Raw genomic sequence first — 7,636 nt, 5'->3', positions numbered from 1 at the left:
TCTACCTAGACACCATAGTGTTCTTAACCTTCATATATCACTATCATCCACTTCCACTGGGAGCAAATTCTTTACATAACAGTTTTTTTTAAGGTTTTTATATATCTTTATTTTTATTGACATTTAGTTGATTTACAACATTTTGAGTTTCGGGTGTACAACATAGTGGTTGAATTTTTAAAGGTTATACTCCATTTATAGTTACTCTAAAATATTGGCTGTATTTCCTACTTTGCCATTTTCACTGATACTACTTCCCAAAGTACTTTTAAATACATTACTAAATTCATAAGAAAGTAAAGGAAGTACTAAATAATCACACAGACATAGTCACACTTACTTATACTTGAAAGTCGCTCAGTCGTGTCAGAATTCTCTAGGCCAGAATACTGGAGTGGGTAGCCTTTCCCTTCTCCAGGGGATCTTCCCAACCCAGGTCTCCCACAATTGTGGGCAGATTCTTTACCAGCTGAGCCACAAGGAAAGCCCAAGAATACTGGAGTGGGTAGCCTATCCTTTCTCCAGCAGCTCTTCCCGACCCAGGAATCGAACCAGGGTCTCCTGCATTGCAGGTGAATTCTTTACCAACTGAGCTATCAGGGAAGCTCTACTTATACTTACTCAAGTGGCAAATCAGCAGAGAAACAAGGAATGTCCTGGAAGTGTTCTAAAACCCCAAATCTAGAGTTCTGTGGTTTAATATTGTGGTTGCCTGAAGTGGTAGATAGGAACTGAGGCAAACAATAGGCTAAACATAATGCTTACAAAAAAAAAATGTGAAATGAGATATCAAGAGAGGACTTTGACACATTCCTGGGAATATAGAGTTCTGTTGGTTAACCGAGTAACAGGATTTGAACCTGACAAAGTGGGCAGCTGAATCCAACACCTACACATAGATCACACATAGATCCAGGCACCCAAATTGGCTATATATATTAATTTCCTCAGTATATTTTCTGGAGACTGGAAGTCCAAGGTCAAAGTGTCAGCAAGGGTGGTCTCTCCCAACACCTCTCTCCTTGGCTTGCAGACACCTTCTTTCTGGTTCTCAGAGTGCATGGCTTTTCCTTGGTGCACACTTTTCTAATGGTGTGTTTTGTTATTTTTTGATTGGTCTAAGTGGCTTTATTAGAGAAAGCCAGGATTACAAAGGATTTGGGAGTTGACATCGGGGCCTTTCTTCTTGCTAAAGGTGGGCACAATATTGACAAAGCTCCGGTTGTACCGCATACGCCTCTTGGCCCAGCCCATCTCTTTCTCCTGTTTGGCCACCTTGGGAGTCTGACATCTTACTTACCCAGCACCAGCCAGGTGCCACCAGGATATGGTGGCAAAGTGAACCAACAAACAAATCAGTCTCTCTCTGCTGACAGTGGGTTTAAAAGTATTAATAAATTTATAACCTTCCCCAATGTTTTGTAGCTAGCTTTACTCTCATGCTGGGATTTGATTTTACTCCACCTTCAGAAATAGAACTACCATATGATCCGGAAATTCCACTGCTGGGTATATATTCAAAGAAGGAAAAAACATTAATTTAAAAATAATTCATCCCAATGTTCACAGCAGCATTATTTACAACAGTCATGGAAGCAACCTAAGTGTCCATTGACAGATGAATTGATAAAGAAGATGAGGTGTGTATATAGATATAGATATAGATATAGATAGATAGATAGATATACAGATATGATTGAATACTGCTGCTGCTGCTGCTGCGTCGCTTCAGTCGTGTCCGACTCTGTGCAGCCCCACAGATGGCAGCCCACCAGGCTCCCCCGTCCCTGGGATTACTCAGCCATAAAAGAAAAAAAATGGAATTTTGCCATTTGCAACAAGATAGAGGGGTTTGGAGGATGTGCTTAGTGAAACGAGTCAGAGCAAGTCAAATACTGTATGACATTACTTACATGCAGAATCCAAAACATAAAACAAACTAGTGAATATAATACAAAAGAAACAGACTCACAGATATAGAGAACGACGTAGGGACTCAAAGAAATGAAAGTGTTAGTTGCTTAGTAGTGTTCAACTCCTTGCAACCCCCATGGACTGTAGCCGGCCAGGCTCTTTTGTCCATGGAATTCTTCCAGCAAGAATGCAGGAGTGGGTAGCCATTCCCTTCTCCAGGGGATCTTCCTGACCCTGGGATCAAACCCAGGTCTCCTGCATGAGCAGGCAGATTCTTTACCATCTGAGCCACTAGGGAAAATCACATAGTGATTACTAGCAGGATTTAGAGAGAAGTGCTGGGCACGGGGAAGAGGATGTGGGGTTTAATGGGGTTAGAAAATTAAGAGCTACAAATTACTATGTACAGAATGAATACATTACAAAGATGTATGGTACAGTGCACCAGCAGAGTGGCGCAGCGGAAGCGTGCTGGGCCCATAACCCAGAGGTCGATGGATCGAAACCATCCTCTGCTAAGGTGGGGCTCTTTTCCTCCTGAAGAGATCTTTAGGAGTAGAGAAGAGAGTTTATTAAGAAAATTTGCCACTGTATATCTTCTTTAGTGAAGTGTTTAGGTAACTGTTTTGGGCTTCCCTGGTGGCTCAGATGGTAAAGAATTTGCCTGAAATCCAGGAGACCAGGGTTTGATCCCTGGGTTGGGAAGATCTCCCGGAGAAGGGAATGGCTGCTTACTCCAATATTCTTGCCTGGAGAACCCCATGGGCAGAGGAGCCTGGCAGGCTATAGTCCATGGGGTCGCAAAGAATCAGACACAACTGAGTGACTAACACTCTCACTTCACTTTTCACAGGGAATATAGCCAATATTTTGTAATGACTGTAAATGGAATATGTAACTTTAAAATTGAACCACTATGTTGTACACTTGAAACTCATATAGTATTGCAAATCAACTACACATCAATAATGATAAATAAAAATATATAAAAACTTTAAAAACATTTAAAAATAAATAAAAAAAATATTATTGGTGGAACAACTACCAAAAGATACTAAAATTTTGGACTGAAGAAAATCCTATGGAACATTGTGTTCTTAACATTCTTAAAGCCCTATATGAAAGAATTGTATTTGCCTCTTTTTTTATGCTACTAGACTTTCTCCACCTTGTCATATTCAGTGTTATTTCATTAGCATAATATGCCTTATTATAAGTATGCTTATGTATCTATTTACACCAAACAATGTTTGTTAAAATATCACTTAAAGTTTTTTGTTTTAAAACATAGCTTTTATTGAAGCATAGCATATGGTAATGCTCATAATATTTATCATCAAATTTTGCATTTATGAAAACCTAATATATATCACACTTAGCTGAGTCCCAAAGTAGAATATATATGGAGCTTACATCGTAACTATTTATTTCTTTTGTTTAATTTTTCTTTCTTTCTTTGTTATGCATATCCTTATATATTGGTCCTTCATTTCTGTAAGAATATTTCTCAAAAGTGGAATTATTGGATCAAAAAATATGTACATTGAAGTTTTGAAGCATAACAATAAAATAAAAATCCAGGTGCCCATGACCTCACACAGAATGAAAACATTTCCAATCCTGCGGCAGCCACTGGACGTTTTACTCTGATCCATTCCTCTTGTCTCTCCACAGAGGCGACCACTCTTCTGAAGGTTTGTTTTCTGGTAGTTTGTCTCTAATTTTTTGGCAATGCTGCGTACCATGAAGGATCTTAGTTCCCTGACCAAGGATCGATCCTGAGCCCCCCTGCAGTGGGAGCGTGGAGTCCTGACCACTGGACCACGAGGTAAGTCACTCTGCTGAAGTACTTCATGTTCATGACTCCCGTGCTTTGCCTTATAGTCTAAGAAGACAGATATTTAAACAATACACCATTTTGCTATAATATTTTTAAGTTTTACAATAATGGGTATCATGACGCGACGATATTTATCCTGAAGCACATTTCAATCACTAAAAACCACTTGATAAATATTAATTAAATTGGGGACTTCCCTGGTGTTCCGTGGTTAAGACTTTGCCTTCCAGGGCAGAAGGTGTAGGTTTGATCCCTGGTCGGGGAGCTAAGATCCCACATGCCTTGTGGCCAAAAAACCAAAACATAAAACAGAAACGATATTATAACAAATTCAATAAAGACTTTATTTTTTTCTATTTTTAGTTTTTATTTTTCTTTTATTTTATTATTTTTTAAATTTTAAAATTATTATACTTTTTTAATCTTTTTTTTTTGCTCTTTATTTTTTATTTTTTTTACTTTACCATACTGTATTGGTTTTGCCATACATTGACATGAATCCGCCAAGGGTGTACATGAGTTCCCAATCCTGAACCCCCCTCCCACCACCCTCTCCATATCATCTCTCTGTGTCATCCCAGTGCACCAGCCCCAAGCATCCTGTATCCTATATCGAACCTAGATTGGCAATTCATTTCTTACATGATAGTATACATGTTTCAATGCCATTCTCCCAAATCATCCCACCCTCTCCCTCTCCCACAGCGTCCAAAAGTCTGTTCTATACATCTGTTTATAATAGCCAGGACATGGAAGCAACCTAGATGTCCATCAGCAGACGAATGGATAAGAAAGCTGTGGTACATATACACAATGGAGGATTACTCAGCCATTAAAGAGAATACATTTGAATCAGTTCTAATGAGGTAGATGAAACTGGAGCCGATTATACAGAGTGAAGTAAGCCAGAAAGAAAAACACCAATACAGTATACTAAGACACATATATGGAATTTACAAAGATGGTAATAAAGACTTTTTAAATGGTCCACATTAAAAAAAAGGACTCTTAAAAAATTAAATTGCTAGGGTTTTTTGCATTGTTTACAAAAATGTTATTCCACAAAATATCTAAATAGTATTTTGTGTTAATAAATATCAGTGGCTCTTTGATTTAAAGGCAGTAAAATAGAAGCTAATTGTAAAAGTTTTCCATATGTTCATATTATTTTCCAGTGACATGACACTGCCCATATATTTAGAAATAGGTTATTTTGGCAAGAAAAAGACTGTTGAATTCTAGAAAGTACAAAGTAGACACAATTGAAGGTTTCTGAACCTAGAAAGGGAAGGGTCATTTTCTATAGATGATTTTTTCACTGTTTCTCAGTGGCACCCCAGTCCAGCACTCTTGCCTGGAAAATCCCATGGATGGAGGAGCCTGGTCGGCCGCAGTCCATGGGGTCACTAAGAGTCGGACACAACTGAGCGACTTCACTTTCACTTTAGACTTTCATGCATTGGAGAAGGAAATGGCAACGCACTCCAGTGTTCTTGCCTGGAGAATCCCAGGGACGGGGGAGCCTCGTGGGCTGCCGTCTCGGGGGTCACACAGAGTCGGACACGACTGAAGCGACTTAGCAGCAGCAGCAGCAGCAGCACATTCATGCAGTTATCTTAATTACTGTCTTGCCAGTTGGCTTCACTAGATGGAGCTATGGCTGTGCTGTGCTTAGTCGCTCAGTCCTGTGTGACTCTTGGCTACCCTATGGACTGCATGAAGCCAGCCAGGCTGCTTGGTTCATGGGCCTCTCCAGGCGAAAATACTGGGGTGGGTTGCCATGCCCTCCTTCAGGGGATCTTCCCAAGCCAGGAAGCAAACCCAGGTCCCCCGCACTGCGGGCAGATTCTTTTCCATCTGAGCCCCCAGGGAAGCCCAGATGGAACCACAGGCATAATAACTACAAATGCCTTCAAAAAGTAAAAGTAACTCAATATCCTGAGGAGATAATTATTTGTAGAGGAGAAACTATCACTTGTAGATATCATTTTAAAGGATATAATCTTCTATCACGTGGTTTGTCATGAATTGTCCGCTACAGGGAGAAACACCTGCTTGGGGTTGACAATGAGGAGTTTACTAGTTAGTAACAGTTCTTTAATGAATTGAGCAGACTTCTTCATTTATTCACCTGGGCATTTATTTTTTCATTCACTGACCAAGCATTTATCAAGCACTGAATGTGCCCAGCCCTGATAGGCACTGGGGATATAGAAATAAACCCCATTGGGACTGTAGACACAACCCCAGTCTTCAAGAACCTCACAGCCTAAGTCAAGTATGGGAGGTGAGTACACAAACCATCAATTACAGTATATTTAGGAGAGAATGATAGAATCAGTTAACACAAGATTCAGTGGTGGCATCAAGAAAGAAATGGCCAGCTCTGACCGAGTAGGAAGACATGCCTAGAATGAATTTTAAGAGATGAATAATTCAGAGACAGTCAAAGACGGAAAGAAACCTTGGTGAATGCTGAACCAACTGAGTACTCATGGGGACAGAAAGGCGATGAGGAGGAGGAGACAGGTTATGCTGGACATAATGGCTAAATGATTGTGGGGATCAGAGGGGAGGAAGAAACTCCCTAAATCCTTCAAGACAAGTGCTGAGGGTGTCAGGATAAAAATTCAACGTGACTCTGAGAAATTGAAAATGATTTTAAGAAAGCACCTCTTTCATATCTTAAATCATAGACAGCCTCCCCACCCTTCCCCTGTTCTTGGGATCTCACTCCATTCTTTGTTTACTCTGGCGTGTGAATTTGTTCTTTCTGCCAAATGAGTCAGTGTCAGATTTGTGCTGACATGTATTAAATTTCCTGTAAGAAACCAGTGTGTCATATCTCTTTCACTGTTCTCTCTCTGAGTTTCTTTCTCTCTGTCACACACACACACACACACACACACACAGGGGCAGGTATGTAGAAGAAAATGCAGTGTCATTTGAAGACAGTTAAAAAGATATAGAAGCACTGTTCCTATAACAGTAAAACCATCCCTCACTAAAACCCCAGAACTACTGTATTTGTTACCCTTACGTGTTCTTGAATCTTGGAATGGCACATGGGCTTTATTGCATATATTCACATTATGATACATATTCATCTATTTGAAGTTTTCTACGTTGTTTTTAAGTTGCATTATTTATGAAAAAGATTAGAAAACCAGAAGTTTCATTTCTGTTTTTCCAGTCTTCCTTTTAATTTCCACTGTGAACGTAGCTCTGTTTTCAATTAACATCTCTATGTATAACTTTATCCATCCCCTAACACAGGGAGTGTAATAACACTTCCTCAATGACTGTGTGAGACTTAGCCAGAAACCAACTTGCCGCGACCCCAAAAATCAGTTCGAACAGCTGCTGGAGGCAAGAGAGAGAAAGGGAGAGAAGGAAGAGAAGCCAGACTCACAAAGAGCAACTTCCCTACAGGCAGAGTGGATCAAGTGCCAGAAAAATTAAGGACTTCGCTGGTGGTCCAGCGGTTGGGATTCCATGTGTCTGCTACAGGGGCACAGGTTCGATCCCTGGTCAGGGAAGATCCTTCATGCCACTCAGCGTGGCCCTCCTCCCGCCACCCCAAGAAAAACCAAACCAATAGAATGGCATGATCAAGTTTGTTCATTATAGCCACGGACTCAAGAACACATTGAAAATCACTGAGGAAAGTACATCAACTATACTTCAATTTAAACAAACAAAAACCTTGGACTGAAAAAAACAAAACAAAAACTTAAAACTTCAAAAACTCTAACTTCCTTTTGAAATGTTTGTAGATTTTCGGATCTGCCTAGTCGTGTAGCAGAAAGAACTCAGATATGCATATTTGAGTCTCGTCCAGGGTCTCCCAGCCTCCCCCTCCATTTCTTCATTGATATCCAC

At 40.1% G+C, this 7,636-nt stretch overlaps 1 non-coding gene across 1 annotated transcript; it reads left to right on the top strand.

Annotated features, from left to right (window-relative positions):
- Nucleotides 1–2,360: 2,360 nt before the first annotated feature.
- Nucleotides 2,361–2,432, top strand: TRNAM-CAU (transfer RNA methionine (anticodon CAU)). Its single transcript has one exon. It is a non-coding gene; the product is annotated as a tRNA-Met (tRNA).
- Nucleotides 2,433–7,636: the final 5,204 nt, after the last annotated feature.

Source organism: Ovis canadensis, chromosome 10, assembly GCF_042477335.2.
Source record: "Ovis canadensis isolate MfBH-ARS-UI-01 breed Bighorn chromosome 10, ARS-UI_OviCan_v2, whole genome shotgun sequence".
NCBI lineage: Eukaryota > Metazoa > Chordata > Mammalia > Artiodactyla > Bovidae > Ovis > Ovis canadensis.
This window is presented reverse-complemented; position numbering and strand designations above follow the sequence as displayed.